Source organism: Cupressus sempervirens, chromosome 4, assembly GCF_028749045.1.
Source record: "Cupressus sempervirens isolate cs-2001-9-10 chromosome 4, ASM2874904v1, whole genome shotgun sequence".
In the NCBI taxonomy this organism is placed as follows: domain Eukaryota; kingdom Viridiplantae; phylum Streptophyta; class Pinopsida; order Cupressales; family Cupressaceae; genus Cupressus; species Cupressus sempervirens.
In genome coordinates, this window is record NC_143121.1 from 359,579,864 (window position 1) to 359,597,234 (window position 17,371).

Below are 17,371 nucleotides of genomic sequence, written 5' to 3' on the forward strand. Positions count from 1 at the left end.
CAACAAAGGAAGGTGAGGAAGAACCCATTGAAGTTAAATATGATGAAGAAGATGATAAAAATGATTACACTATTGATGGAAGAATGGAAATGCAAATAGATGACAAGGCAATAGTTGAGGAAGTGTAGCATGAAGAACAGAGTGTACAAGACACACAATTTTTGAGTGTTAGTCCTCAACATGTCACAAGTGAGACCACTAAAACAATCACTATTAAGGATTTTTTTGATGTCACAACTTAGAACATCAATCCACTTACTAAGGAAAATCTCAAGAAGATATTAGATCAGTCCACATTATGGGGAAAACTCTATAATAATCATGTATTGGTTAGTGTGGATGAACTACAAAAGACAGTGAATGAAATAACAAGGGTAGAGGTGAATCCATAAGAACCACGTTCTATCTTCCCTCCAATCACTAATGTACAAACTTTGGTCCAAATACCATAAGATACATCTAAAAAGATTGATACAATTGCTAAGGTTGATATAGTTGAGAAGAGCATAGTGGAAACACAAGTTACTACTATAGAGCAACAAGAAATAGGTTAGATGGACTTATCTACACCTACAACACAAGATCAAGGTGCAAAGCCAAGTCATCGTGGTAGAATAGGGCAAGCCTAAAGAGGTAGAACTGACACCTAAGGTGAACAAGCAATTTTCCATCCAAGCCCTGGTAACCTTACCAGCATATGGCACTCCTTCTACCCAAACTCTTCAGAAGCCAAGCATAGATGTAACTCCATTATAGATTTCAATGTTGAGCCTGAGTTCATCAAAGGTAGAAGCCATAGAGTATGGAGATGTGAGCCTTGATTAAAAAATCATTTTTCCAAAGTATGGCTATGATACAATGACCATAGAACAAATGGGCATACTCCAACAAGCCCTAGCAACGAAAAAGCATCAATAAATGCTTATAAGGGAGCATAGGCAGAAGCAAGCACTATAGGATATAAAAGACATCTTTTTAGATGCATTCAATCTGCCAATTCCTAATGAGACCAAGCCACTAATGGAACAAATGATAGACATAGCAGAGAAGGTTAGAAATGAAGACCTAGATACTAATGCTAATTTTTTAGAATGGTCAGAAAAGAAGTTCCAAAATAAAGTGAATGAAAAGATATCAGGTGACATAACATTAATACAAGTTGCATTGGCAACTAAGGTTGAGGATGTGAAGAAGGTATTTGAGAACATATGCTCATTGTACACTAAATTGTATAATCTATCACTCTTCACCCAAGAGACCAGAAGTCACATTTTGAGCCTGGAGAGCCACATCAATTTGTTAGTTACAAAGTTTCCTATGAATCTAGCTCAGAGTGAGAAGCATTTCAAGACATTGCTTCAAACCTAAAGTTAGTTAGTTGCATTATTAGTAGATAAGGCCAACATAAGGGCAAAACTGATTAGCATCTAGACCACCCTTACCCCCCATATGGAAATTTTGCACAAGGAACTAGGGTATGTTGAAACCCTAATGAAGAAATATGCCAATCTTTCTACCTTAGATGGTTTATTTCACCTTGCTACCAAGCTAGAAATCCAAATAAAGTCATTGGATGTAGAATGTGAGAACTGAGATACATCTCTCAAGATGATATTGGTTATCTACGTGGTCTAAAAAAATGTTGGATGGGATACTAAAGTGGCATACAATATTATAGAGGAAGAATTTGAACACATGAACTCCTATTGCATTGGTAAGTAAGACTACCTTGATCCCTTTGGTGAGGTAATATGTGGTCGTGATGATCCATTTGTGACCTTCTAAAGATAGGGGTACAATAACACCAAGAAGATTAAACCCCAACATGCAAATGACCTTGGTGGTGCAATAGGTTGAAGATCTTATGATGGATCTCGTATTAATTTTTTATGCTATTGGCAAGGTAGATACCTTTTGACAAAGTTGCATGCATTGTGTTCAATGGTAGGCCAATAATAACCAACTCCTAAGATCTATTGTGCTAGGAATTTATCATTTGTGTGAGCATCACAAACTCTAGAATGTACCTCTTTTAATACCATTATGACCTCACTTTGGTCTAGACACCTAGAGAGAGTATCATGATAGCCTTGACAATATAGGTTACTGGCCACAATAATATAGTAAAATTCTCTACAAATAAGGTTTTTGCATTGGGTTTGTGTGAGGTGGGGGAGATGATATCATCTTTGAGGAAAGCATGAATTTCATAGTACCATGGAGATTGGGGACTAAGAAAGACACATACCTATATTGAGTCATCATTCTCATATGATGGCTAGTGTATTTGCTCGACCAAGAACTCATATTGTGTATCTTCCTGGGGGATTTCCAAGAGTGATTTGATAGTGGTCATTACATCCACAACTTTTTTTTGCAACCTTGATACTTTTGTGATTGGATTTTGATGAAGTGTTTATTTAGTTGGTCAACCAAGTCCTTGTAGGGTAGCAATTTATCATCCTTTTTTTGATACTCATCTACAACTTGCTTATTGATCAATTGTGAGTCTCCAAAGACCTGTAGCTCCATTATGTTACATTCAACTACCATTTTGAGTCCTATAATGAGAACTTCATATTCTGAGATCTATTATTGGTGGATTGAAATTATAGCTTGAAGGCTTTGGGGATGTAATCACCTTGAGGGGTAACCAACAATATCTCTGCTCCTTATTTATGAGATGTATATGACCCATCAAATTATAGTTTCTATGATGGTTTTTCTTTGATCATACATAGGTGTTCATTTGGAAATTCCATAACTAGTGAATAGGCATCAATCAAAGGTGTATCACTCGAGTGATCTATTATTGCTTGTACCTTGATTACTTTTCTATCAACATATTGGATGTCGAATTTGCTGTGGAGCATGACCATTTTTTCTAGGTGATGGATGAGTGTTGTGTGTGATAGCATATACTTTAAGGGGGAAATCTTGGATATGAGTTGAACAATATGACTCAACATGTAGTGATGGAGATTTTGAGTGGAGAAGACAATTACCGAGCAAGACTTTTCCATCAAGGTGTAATTAAGCTTTTAGTTGACCAGAGTTCAACTGATGTAGTATATGACCCATTTTTTTCCATTGTCATCAAGTTGAGCTAAGAGTGCTTCTAGTGCCATTGGAGTAGTTGATATTTATAGTATTAATGGTTGCTCCACAATTTGTGGAACCAAGATACGTGGATTAGCTAGGTATTGCTTGATCTTTTTGAAGCTACATTGACATATAAGATCCAATTTTAAATTTTAATCCTTTTTCAACAAATGTGTGAATGACTAACATTTATCTGCTAACTATGAGATGAACCATTTGACTGATTGCAACTTCCCTTATAGAGTGTACAATTATTGTAATATCTTTGGAGGAGGCATGTCCATGATGGCTCTGACATTTTGAGGATCAATCTCAATGTCACATTGTGATGCAATGAATCCTAGGAGATTTCTATATGTGATGCGAAAGACACATTTCTTTGGATAAAGCATGAGGTGATATTTTACTAGTCAATTAAATGCTTCTTCAAGGTCAAATAGGTAGTCTATGACATTAATGGATATTACCAATATGTCATCCATGTAATCTTTGAGAGTCTTATGGATGAGGTCATAAAAGATGACTGCCATGGCTCTTTTATATGTTGCTCCTATGTTCTTTAACCCAAAAGGCATCATGTTGTAGTAGAAGGTCCCCCATGGGGATATGAATGTTTTTTTATGTTGATATTCTTCTATTATCTACATATTTGATTCTACTTGAAGAATCCATCCATGAGGGAAAGGAGTTCATGCCCAACTATTAAATCTATGATCATATTGATATTTTACAAAGAGAAGTCATCCTTGGGACAAGCTTTGTTGGGGTCCTTGAAAACCATGCATATTCTGATATCCCTAGAAGGTTTAGTTACTAGTACCATGTTGGAAATCCACTTTAATTAGTTGATTGGATGAATGACCTTTTCTTCTAGCATCTTTTCAAGCTCTGCTTTGACCAATAAGGCAACCTTAGGATGCATCTTTCATATTTTTTTCTTGACTAGCTTGACTTGTGGACCCATTGCCAGGTGGTGTAATATCAATTTAGGGTCTAGTTTTGACATGGCCTAGTATGACCATGTGAACCAACTGATATTACTCATAGGAACTATATGAGAAGGTCTACTTGGATTTGTGTAAAAGATGTTGTAATGTATGTGATCATGGGAGTCCCTTATAGACTTATGTTAACTGGTCTTGTTTCTTCAACTGGGATAGATGATACTTTTGGCTTGTGATCATGTGGGGAAAGGATAAAATCTCCATCCTTAGGTGCCTCAAAGAGGTTTTTACCATCAGATACATCCTCTATTTATTTTTCATTTCTTGATTGATCCGATGGAGCTCCAAAGGAATTTTCACTAGGGGATACCTTTGTTTTCTTTTCTTTTCTTTTCTTTTCTCTCTTTATTTTCTATGACTAGAGATTTCATCCTCACTAAAGTAACCTTTCGATCCAAATTTGTAGACATGTTCTAATGGTGGCTTTTGCTTCTTGCATGGTTTCTTGGCCCCTATTAATCTTAGGAGTGCTTCCTCCATAGGAAACTCATCAATGTGGAGTACACCTGGTTGGTCCAAATCAATGAGTTTGGGGTGGGTGAGGGGAAGGTCTATAAGGTTGATGGATAGTTCATAGAGCATAAAGTATCCTAGGGTGATGACATCATCATGGATATCATCATACAATCTATTTTCAACTTCCTCAGGGGTGTTTTCAACCTCTACTAGTTCACTTTAGATGTTCAAAAAGGCATGACCATCCTTATTAGTGCCCCCAGTTGTGGGGCATCCAAATCCTAGACCTTTCTTCTTTTTTTCTTTGTATTTTTCTGTAGGTAATCTAATGCTTGATTCTTCTTGTCCTAAGCCACCTCCTTGGTAATCCCATTATTTAGTAGAAAGTCTATGTGAGTGGGGATATTTCTATCTGAGGTAGTCTAGGAGCCTTTTGTCTTTTGGAGGTAGGTCCTTGTATACCCATGTGCTGATGTTTGGGGCCATTTCTTGCCCATTAAGGATCCCATTGGAAATAAATGTGGTGGTTCCAATCTATTTAAGCTGGGGAGTTGTGTCTTTCTTTAGTTCCTGATGGGTTGGTTGCCCTTGTGTGTGTGGGTTAGGTGGCAAGGCACCAACAACAAATGCATCTAAGAGATGATATTCACCAAAACCCTGATAGTTGATCTTAATGATGGTGAGTGCAGAGACTAGGATGGTTTTAGGGTTGATAGGTACTAGAGGAGTTGGAAATGGTAGTGTTAGTCTCAATTCTAGGACAATAATTATCATAGGACACTTCTACCACATTACAATATGAAAAGGATTCTTGGTCAACATGGATAGTTATCTTAGTGGCATGATGCAAAAATTTAATCAACTGATAATAAGTGGATGGAATGAATTTCATGGCATTGGTTCCATGGTTGACTAAGGAGGATGTTAAAGGGTAGGTTAAGATCAACTACATGACATAGTATTTCTAAGTAGCAGGCACAATTTTGATGGGAAACAAGATAGTTCCTTTTGTGGTTCTTTCTAGGTTATCATAGGCCTTGATAGTGATGACCTCATCCATAATGTTCTCCTTAGTGTATCCTTTTTGTTTAATGAATCTCAAAGTGCACACCCATTATCTATCATGATCCTCTTTACTGTGAAGTCAAAGACCATAACAACAATATAGAGTCAAAGGATGTAGTCTAGCTCAATTTTTGGGACATCAGAGGGTTTGAAGGATAATACACGATGAGGTAGAGAGGTTTCCCACCAAGTTTCTAAATTCTTTGGCATTGGTATTAGTGGAGATATGGGATTCATGAAGTGCATTGTTAAAGATATCCCTATGAATTTGGCTAGTGCGAAGGAGGTCCAAGATGGAGGTTTGGGATGACATGTTGCCAAGATGTTCTAGGATATTGTATTGTGGCTTTGAAGGAGCAAGTATAGGTGGTCCTACATTATTGAGATGAGTCCATCATGTTGTGACTGTAGATTGATTGTTAGGGCCCTTGGTATTTAACACATTAATAGAGGGCTCATCTTGAGATATACATACAATCAAATTACTGTAGTCAAGGTATGTTGAAGTGTAGTCTTGTGATCTATCGTGATTATTGCCATGCCTAGATTAGGTGTTGTTTAATCTATTATTGTTCTTGGATTATCCCACTATAATTTCCTTGCATGATCAATGAGATATTGCACATAATCTTTGAGTTGCATGCAATTGAGGGTGAGATACCCTTTTACATGATAAAATTTGTAAAACTCATTTTCTTTGTAAGATCGTACTTTAGGTTGGCCCAAATCCAACAGTTGTGTTTGTGGATAGTGGATGAGATTTTCTTGTGATAATTTGTTAAAAATGAAATCAATTTATTCTCCTAAGGGAGTGTATTCCTAGGGTGGTTTTTGGACTTTTGGCCTTTGTCTAGATGCAATGGTGATGGCATTCGTCTAGTTTTTTTGCACTTGCTAATTGTTCTATTGATACTATTGTTATAGAGGTTGTTAGTATGCTTGTTGATAGTATGCATTTTGCTGCTAAGATGGTTGTTTCTAGAATTTCTATTAATAAGGGGTGTTTGACATGCTAGGTATGGTGCCAACCACCCTGACATGTCAAGTATCAATGACACCATATGTTACTATGTTCTTTTTCTTGTTCCAATGCCATAGTTTTTCATTATATTGTCCTTGCTCTTGATTATTCTCTTTGTATAGTTTTACGAATTCATCATTAATGAGACCTCACTCAAAGCCCATGCCCTTCTCTTTGATGTCTTTGTATGTTTGTAGGTAGTTCATGACCATGTGGTGTGATTGTTTTGGATTTATGTTGTCAATAAAAAAATTGACAAGGTGGTGCTCTAGTAGATTGAAAGAGATTCGTGTTGTGAGATTTTTCCACCTTTGTAGATAATTAGTGAGGATTTTTCCTCCTTTCCATTGTATGACCATAATAACTCACTTTCAACAAGATGAGCATACTGTAAAACAAAGGCCTCCAAAGGATTAGTAAATGTGTTTACTATGTCATAGGGCATCCGAGAAAACTATTTGACAGCAAGGCCTCCCAAAATTTTGGGAAAGAGGCACATCAAGAACACATTACTATAGGCCACCTCTTGGAAATGCATGTAAGATTATTTGGCATGTGCGACTAGCTCTCTCTTCCCTATGAATTTATCAAACTTGGGGATATCAAAGTTCTTGGGACAAGGTGTCATCACAATAGCTCTTTTGACTGGGTATGGGTAGGTATTTTCAAATTTGAAGGTTTGGCATTCAGTCTCATCTTAAAGTGATTTCAAAGTGCTCTTCATTTCTTCCTACTTATGGTTAATAGGTGTTATTGTTGGTTCCTAGGCAATACTTGTACCCCTGATGGAGTAGGAGAATACATATGGTTTTGATGGGTGTACTACTATCCAGGTAGAATGTGGATTTCCTTATTGTTTGGAATATAGGATATGTAGATTTTTGTGGTGGTTTTTGGACATACTTCTACACTTATTGGGTGAATGGTGGTTGATATTGTGGTTGTTGTTGTGGTAGGTAGGTGTAGGATTTCTATCCAAATGGATTGTTTTGAGTGAGTTCTAGCACATATTTATGATGTAATTGATGTTAATGTAGTAGTAATGGTGGATATGCTAGGGTAATGTTTTGGGATGCCACATTTTCCCCAGTGTAATTTGGATGTACACTCGCTTGAGAGGGTAACTAGGTATTGAGGGGTGCCAAATAGTTTGTGTAGGGGATTTTCATATTGCTGGTTGTTTTCTTTGTTGTGTCATTTGGTTATTTTCTTAAGGTGGCATGGAAAAATAGTTGGTTATGGGTGGTAGTGGATTGGTTGGCAGGGGTGGTGGTTTTCTTCTTGGAAGATTGGAATGAATGAGCTACTAGTCTAGAGGCTTTTTGCTCAGCCTTGTGTTTGTGCAAAATTCTAAGGGTCGAGTTGAAATGAAAAGGTGGTGTTTTGAGAGGAAGAAAATGGATTAGGGGTGATGAGAGGTTGGTTTCTATTCCTTATTGGTAGCACCCCTATGGTGAACTGAAGTGTTGGTTGGATGTTCTGTTGGAATGAGGTGGATGCACTACTAGTGGGTATGTATAAAGTGGAAGCACTAGTTTGAGAGGTGGAAGGCCCTGAGATGTTGAGTAGGTAGATGTGAGTTGAACATTTGTAGTAGTAGTGATGTAAGTGGATACATATGTGGGTTGCGTGATGGTGGGTTACTGAGATGTTGTGTGGACAAATGGTTGTGTAATGGTGGGTTGATTGCTATGTGGGATGTCAACACTAAGTTGAGTGGAAGTTACATTTTGGGTCTAAGGTTTATTATATCACTAATTGATGTCCTCTTCCAGGTACAAAAAAGGGGTTATTGGAATTAGAGGGGCCAATGGCTGGTGGAAACTTACCAAACAAAGGATGTGTGGGGTTTGTTATGTCCAAAGGTGGTGGCCTCCCAAAGCCAAAGGTGCCAACATCATCTCTCTAAAAAAATACATGATGGTTTCTCTATTTCTATCTATGATGGCATTGACAAAGGTTGCATGCCTGGTTGATTCATAAAGGCATCTATGTCTAAAATTGAGAGACCAAAATCTTCTATATTCTGATGAGGTGGGTCATGTGTGATTGTAGAAGTCACTGCGTCAAGTTGTGTATTAGTTGAATTACCACTAAGAGTAGGATCCTTGTCTTTCTTAATCCTTTTTTTCTTTTTTAATGTGTGGTAGGTGACATTAAATGATAATGCTCCTAAGGGCAAGATGAAAGATGGTATGATAATGACTACAATATGCAAGGAGATAACTTCTAAGCTTCCTAAAGATGTGACAACCTATGATGCAAGGATTTTATAGGATGTGGAGATGTATGATAGATGAAATGGATGATGATATAGGATTATACTTCTAAGGATATGATATGTAAGGGTCCTAAAGGATTAGTGATGTGATATCAAAGTAAAAGAGATGATGCCCTATGTGTAAGCTCAAGATGTGGTGATCATGTCAACTTCAGGATAGACTAATGACCCTTTAAAAAATGAGAGAATGATCAAATGTGGGGACCAACCTTTAGCTCAAGGTGATGAGGGACACAAGTGAAAAAGATAGACTACCTTAAAAAATGGTTAGTCAAAGGGAGAATTGTGATAGTATGATAGATGTAGGATTTAGGATAGACAAATTTCAGCAAAATGACACCAAATACTCAAGGATGATGGGGATGATGGAGGATTTTGATCTATGATTGTGATTTTGGTGGGGATGGATTGCTATAGCATGACCTAAGCATGATGAGTCTAAAAAATGCCTAAGAGGGATGACGAACTATATGATAACCCTAAAGGGACAAAGCTATGATATTATAAGTGCAAAGTGTGTGTTGGAAAAAGATAGACCTAGTCAAAGTGTGTGTAGCTAGTGTATTGACAATGCTTTTATTGACTCCATGCCTTAAGATTGTTTTTTGAAATTTTTGATCTCACTCTAATATTAGTGTTATGTCAATACCTTCTTTCTCAATTTTGTCAAGTTTAGCAAGTCTTAGATTAGGCATGTGTTTCTTGCATTCAACTTTGATCTCTCTATATGTTGTTGGTTGGTTTGACATGAGGTTTCTACTTATCTTCTTTGGGTTTATCTCAACTTTTGGTTTGAGGTAGTAACAACATAAGTATACCTTTCACTTGGCTTGGAAAAGATGAAAATAGATAGCAAATGATTCTAAGTGGTCAGAAATGATCTTTTCAAAGGATGAAATAATAAATTTGGTATCAAGTAAAATGTAAAATAGAAAAAACTAGGCCTAGGTTTTTTGTGAATGCACTTGCTAACAAACTTTGATAAAAAAAAAGATAAGAATTTCTAATAGTAGATAGGAATTTGTTAGCAAACAATCTCTTAAAGGACAACGCAACTTTAAGAGAGACAAGAAAGTGATCTCTTCAGAAAAAGTATATGATAGTAACTAATGTGTATATCTTAACAAATGTTTTCATGAGGTCATAATCAAAAAGAAAATAGTTCACACATACTTTATCCTTGAGATCAATTTGGTTTGAATGTGTTAGTCATTGGGCTTGTCCGACAGATCCCTCATGATGTTTTCTTGATCTAGTGCAATATTTCCTTCTTAATCTATGAGGTGATTTGATACTTTTAGGAAGTAAAGTCCACCAAAATAACTAAGAGGGGTGTGGGGGGTGAATCAATCATCCAACTATTATAACAATTATCAACCTTGTTAATCCTTAACCATATGAGCAATATAATCCAAAACCATAACAAGATACTCATACACATAACACTAGATATTATAACTAGGGAAACCTTTGATTAGAGGGAAAACCCTAGTGGGGATGGTACCCACAAAATTATGTGTTAATATAAATATACCTTGTTAGAGCATGGACCCTATTAGGAGTCAATAAAATATATTCAATACATATTAGTCCCTATTAGGAGACTTTGAATCCCTTTTAGAAGATTCCAACCTTGTTAGGAGTTGTAGAAGGTAGATGGACCCACTGTACAAACAACTTCAAGGGCAAGGTCACTAAATTCGTTGTTCAACTAATCTCTATATTATTCCTTGTAGAATAATAGAAATGAACTATGCTTTTGTTTCATCTTCCTCTATCATATCAACGGGACTTCTAATATCGATACTAGATCACCAACTTTGCATCCAATAATCCCTTGGATCACTTACTTGCCTTTTGCAAATACTCCATTCTTGTCACTTTCTCTTGATCACAACACATAATTACAATGAAGGAAGATACCTTCCTTTATGCCATGTCCTCAAAATAGTTCCTTGATTTGATCTTGAATCTTTCCCAATTAATTATAATAGGACCACAGTAAGATAATTAATTTATTTACAATTATGCATTAGTTTCAGCTCATAGTCTTTACAACTTCTAACACGTGTGACTCTAGACCTTGTACACTTGCTGAAATCATCATTTGATTGTCTATTGTTAGTGTATAACTTCACATATCACAATTCTATCTTAGTAAAGAGATACAAATCAATCATCATAAATTGCTTCTGAGGAACTCTATCTGCTTACTATTCTCTATAAATCAAGCATATCTTTTGCATATCTTCAACTTACTTCTTGCACACTTAACCTAATCATCAAGACATAGTGTAGAACATGACCTTAACTATGCTTGACCTAACCATAAATTTTATGTCCATACGACCTTGTTCTCTATCTTCTATTATTCCAGTCTTCACAAAAATACTACTATGTTGACATCAATAACAAAAATAGTCATGAATGCACAATCATGCTAAGAATCAACATCTTCATGTTTTCTTTAGGATCAACATCAGTTATTCACACATTGATTCTTAGGAATGAATCTCAACTTTCTACCCATTTCTCCTAAGGATCCACACATTGATAGAACTCTCTAGAATTACTCCTAGGTTGTTGTGAATAGTCTTACTAAGAACTTTGGTACATGTGTCATAGATTCAATGGTTCTAATTTGCAATGAATAGAAGACAGCTCAAAAGATGTGTTGAAAAAAACATCTTCAAACACACAAAACACTTGGGTTTATTTCAACCTTGAAGCTTTTAGATTTTCTATCTATGATTGAAGATACTCATGATTAAGCATGTATTGTTCTTTCCAACTTGATAGCATATGTCAATATAAGAAATCAAGTCAACTTAATAAATCATGTGAGAAAGATTTTGAAAAGGGATGAGAATAAGAGTGATTTACCTTAGAGAATTCAAGATTATGTGATTTCTTTTTAAACCCCAAAATTGAAGTGTGTCAATTTGCAATGTTCTTTGATCCTTAAGAATTCAAGATTTGATGAAATTGTTTTAAGTTCAAATTGAAGTGTGATTTTGTAAATTATTATTTGATCTATAAGCATTTAGGATTATATTTGATTCCTATGTATTTATTCCAATGAAAAGCTTGTCAATTCCCTTAAGGCATTCAATATTGTGTTGAAATATTCATTCCAATAAAATATTTGTGCATGTCTTTTAGGCATTCAAGATTGAGTGAGTAATTTTTCCCTTAGGTGCATTCAAGAGTTTATTTGGATTTGTGGAATTATTTAAAAAATTAATTCAAAGGGAAAGTGGTTAAATCATGAATGTTTATTCCATTTCCTAATTATTAAGTCCTCCAAAGTCTACTTCCTACAACAAAATCTAATTAGTAGTCTCTACATATGAAGTAAATAAAAAGAGGTGAATATCAAGAAACCTTGAAGGATCAATAAATCTACAAAATAACATAGAAAAAAGTAAATTCATAGGCAAAAAACTACAAAGACAACAAAATGAAAATGAAAAAAGATAAACAAACTAGTTATACATGATACTTATCCTTGGAGATATTAGACAAAAAAGTAGATTTAAAGTCGTCAAACTAAGGATCTAATGAAATGAAAATAACAAAAGATAAAAAAATTGGTTATACCTGATATTTATCCTTGTAAATAGTAGATGAAAAAGCAGAGTTGAAGATGCCAAACTATGGATACAATGAAACGCAAATTACGAAAGATAAACAAACTGGTTATAACCGATACTTATCCTTGTAGATCGCATATGACAAAGCAATGTCAAAGATGTCAAAATAAAAAAGTGCTAAAATATTGTAGACATCAAGACAAAAACATCAAAGAATAGAGAAGACATAATAAAGATGGCCAACCATAGAGCTAATAAAATTCAAATGCTGACATGCTAAGATGAAAAAACATAGACTCCTGAACTAGGAGACGACAGATTAAGTTTTTTTGTTAAATGTAGTTCTACACATTGTGTTTTTCAATGGCACAGATGCCAAACCACGGAGAAAAAGAAATTCAAAGATGATGAAATATCTTCATAGATGATATTGAATTGGGTGTTAGATAATAGTGCACTATTTTTTCTAAAAACCACTAAATTTTGGTGAAATTTGGGTTGTTAAGAGGGTTTTGAGAGTATCTTGAAATCTCCAAAGAATTATTATTCTTTCTAAATATATTTTCTAACCTACATAAGTGAAAAAATCCACACTCAAAAAACCACAAACATTAGATTATTAGTTTGCAAGAAAAAATAGTTTGAAATGGATGAATGAATGACCCATTTATAGGGTCCCACTGGGCATACCAAAATTTATGCTATTAGATTAGTGTAAAAATATAATTAAGCATTAATAAACATTAAAAAAACAACAAAATAATGACATATAGATAAGACTAATAAAATCATATAAAAGAGGAATGCAAACTACCAAGAAGCACTCCAAGCTTCCTTTGATGAGTAGATGTGTCCAAGAAGGTGGAGATGTGTGCTCAAGCCTTCAATGGACAGTATATGGAAGTATGATATGGGTTTTAGTTTGAGCATGGTAAGGGTGTATTGGATGATTTTGTTCTTTACAAGACCATTATAACATTGCATAAAGAGTGGATGATCGATTGTGAGGGGATATGGTTTCACTTATAGGCCAAGGGAGATGAAGATGGAGGATCAAGATGAAAAGTTGAGGGATGGTTAGGATGGAAGGATAAGGAAGAAAATGGATTGTGCTTTCTCAAATCCATTTCCTTGTGACAAGTGTCACAGGAGAGAGGATGTGAGAGGATGAGAAAAATGAAGGGAAAGTGGGGGGACAAAGGAGTTATTAGGGGGATAGAATGTCTAAGAGGAATGTCAGGGATCATTAGGTCTCTATAAGAATATTTAATGCATTTCGATGGGAGGAGTAAGAGATGGGATGGGAGGTTTGACTTTGGCTTGGCTTAAGAATTCTCAATCCATAATTAAAATTGTACACATGATTAGGAGGTGGATTATTATTAGATTAGAGGGGGGATTAGGAAGTAAGTGGCATGTTAGAGGAATGTAAGTGTGCTGGTTAATTAAATGGGTTATCATGAGTGAATGGATTGGGTTGAGTTAAAACTAGGGATTTAGGAATGGGTCAAGGGTTAGTTAGGGGTCGATGACTTGATTAAAAAGAATTATTTAATCAAAGAGGAATTTGGGATTAAATCAAATAGACATTTTGCACTTATTTAATTTAATAGAAAAATAGTGATTCAATTGATAATTGGACTTTTTGTTGTCCTTTAATTTTATCAATTGGACTATAGGTAATTAAATTAACTAATTGACAAGGGGATGACATTAAATTAATTGAAAATTAAGTACTTAATTAATAATGCCTTACGAGATGACTAAATAGGATTACTAAATAATGTAATCAGATTTAGATGTCTACAAGATTTAGGGTCTAGGTGTAGCATAGGATGGATGTCCTTATGACAGTTTTGATGTGCCATTTTGAGAGACATTTATCTAGATTTTGATCTCACATTGTACTTGTACTAATTTATCATGATATATATGAGCTACTAGATTTGATTAAAGCATTGTGTACTTGTCTCTTTCTTACTCATTCAATGGATGTGTGTATATGTTTCAGTATTTGGGTTTATATTTCTATATAATGTTGATATGTATGGTCATGTTTATAAATGTTCATCTTTATGTTTACATACTTATGGATGTATCAATATATCTCTCTCATATGTTTAGCTCTCATGTTATCATATAGACTTGGTATTTAAAAATTTATCTCTTTGATATATTATCTATTATGATGAGATTAACCCCTTGTGATGACAAGAAGTAAATAAGTATTTAATTGATAATTCTGACAAGGAGTGCAAGACATGAACTAGAGGAAGCAAAAAGAGGTGTGTGTGTGTGTGTGTGTGTGTGTGTGTGTGTGTGTGTGTGTGTGTGTGTGTGTGTGTGAGAGAGAGAGAGAGAGAGAGAGAGAGAGATCTCATTATGCAAAATGGAAAAGATAAATTAGAATGAATCCTAGAATGCAAGCTAGTATGAAAAAGATGCAATTACAAGGGTTGCATAAGGAGGACCTAGTTATTATCATTGAGCATTATTAGGGGCATTAGAAACTCATATAATAATCACTAGTATAACTATGATGATATGAATATGATCTATATAGGATTGGAATGTGGGAACCCAACCTATGCATCAAAGATTTATAGGTCAAGATGACTAGTGTAGTTAGATTCCCTAAGTTTAATATAGAAAGATTACACTTGTATCAAGTCACAAGTGCCAAGATATGCATAGAGTGTAGTCTTCCAAAAAATAGATAAGGATGATACGTTTTAGATCCTAAATGTCAAGTAGGACAAGAATGAATGCTCATGACACCTATGATCAAGAAGGTATACCCATAGGTAGAAAGCAAGATAAAACATGTCACATGCCCCTAGTCCTCTAGTCCATGACATCCTTGAGATACTATTAGGGAGGAAACACTCAACAAATAAATCATCATAGACAACACACAAAGAGAAATAAAACCAACAAGTCGCAATCTGTTTTAGTGCTTAAGTGCATGTGTGCAAGTCACTTGACTATCTCTTTAGGACTCAAGTATACCAATGAAAAATATTGCAACATCCTAGACTATAGCTAAAGTATTTGATAAGTGTTGAAAAATACTCAATGTAAAAGGGAAGTGTTAAAAAAAATTGTTTAGCTAGCTACCGAAGAAACACCAACGCACAAGGAGACCTTGATAACCTAAGTATTTTATGCCCTCTAGACCTATATGAAAGTTAGTTCCAAGCTAGTAAAGACAAATAAAAATGAGACGAATAGGTTCATGAGTTTAAAGCAAGATTGTTAGACATAGGTGCAAGTATCTCATGTAGTGCTTGTTTCCAAGATTTCACCACTTGGCAAGGTTTTTTTTTGGGGACTTTTTATAATTTTTTGGTGTTTTTGAGCTATTTGATATTTTTGGTAATACATAAAAGTGCCTATTACTCAGTTTTCACTAAAATTCTCATTTTTTCAAAACATTTTACATTTTTAAGGATTTTTTAGGATCATAAGATATGTACAAAGCTGAGAAACAAGCATTAAGAATAAATATTTTTGAAATGCAATATGTTGATGGGTTTAGGGAGATTTTCTCCCTCTAGTGTATGGAGATTAAATGCACTAGATCCAAAGTTAATATGATGTAGGAGCATCCTAAATGTAAGGGCAATCTTGCATCACCCAAAAATATTTTATTTTTAGCATTTTCTATTTTAATAAGGACTAGTAGACAAGGTGGTTACTATTTCTGGGAACTTCCTACTTTTAGTAAGCATTTCATACAAGCTCAAAATGTTCTCATTTTCTATAGGAAGGTTCATTTTAGAGTTGTAAGCCTACCATAAAAATCTCATTGCTCAAGAATTAGTAACAAAGAAGTTATTGTAAAATTTTGGTGGAAAATTTTGCAGAAAAATCTTCAAGCTCATCGTTGGAGGCCTTAGAGTGCTTAGATGAGGTCCAAAAACTCGCCAGAAGTGCACTAGCATGATTTTAGCTTTGTATATCACGAGTTGGCATTTTTGAAAAGTGGTTATAATAGCCAATCAGAGGAATGGTTTGTGAGTTATGGCCTTCAAAAGCTGAGTTACCAAAATTTCTAAAATAATTTGTCAAAAATATATTTGGCTGACTCTATGTGTATTGTTAGGGTCTATTGGCCCTAGGTATTAAGTTTAAGCATCTAGAACCTTCACAGGTGACATAAAACTGCCTATTTAAGGAAGGCTCGAAGATTGCCTAGGACAGCTCTGGGTGATAGTTTGTAGCACTGTCTTGCAAATTTCTATAATAAAGGCACCCATTTGGGTTAGCATATTGTAATTGAGAATTTTATAATTCTGCATTTGTAGCTATAATAAGAAGTCCATATTTTTTTTCTCAGATTTGATGTTGTTTCTTTATTTTTGTTATGAGTTTATGGTATTAAGGAGAGTCTCCTATATCAAGTGGTATAAGAGCTAGAGTTCTTAAGCATGTGGACAGATCACCAAATGTGAGGCAGTTCACATTAGGACTGTGGTTCAGGTTGAGTGTGTAGAAATATCACATATTGTGAGGCAGTTTACAATAGGGTTTTAGGAGAAACACGAAAATGTCTCCATGAAGAGAGTGTGGTGGAAGAGTTGCAGGTGTTACACTTAAGGGTTTTTGAGCACTCCAAAGACAAATCCAAGCATTGGAAGAACAAATGCATAGAGGAATGAATCTTCCCATAAGAGATGAAAGCAAGGATGAGGATGAAGTAGAAGAAAATGCCAAAGCAGATGCAGTTCTAAACCTAGAGGAAGAGAGGTTTTTTAGGGCCATCTCCAAGATTGGAAAAAGACCCATGTTTGAGGTTCCCACATTTTCAGGAAATCTTAACCTAAAAGAGATGATCGATCAAATCAAT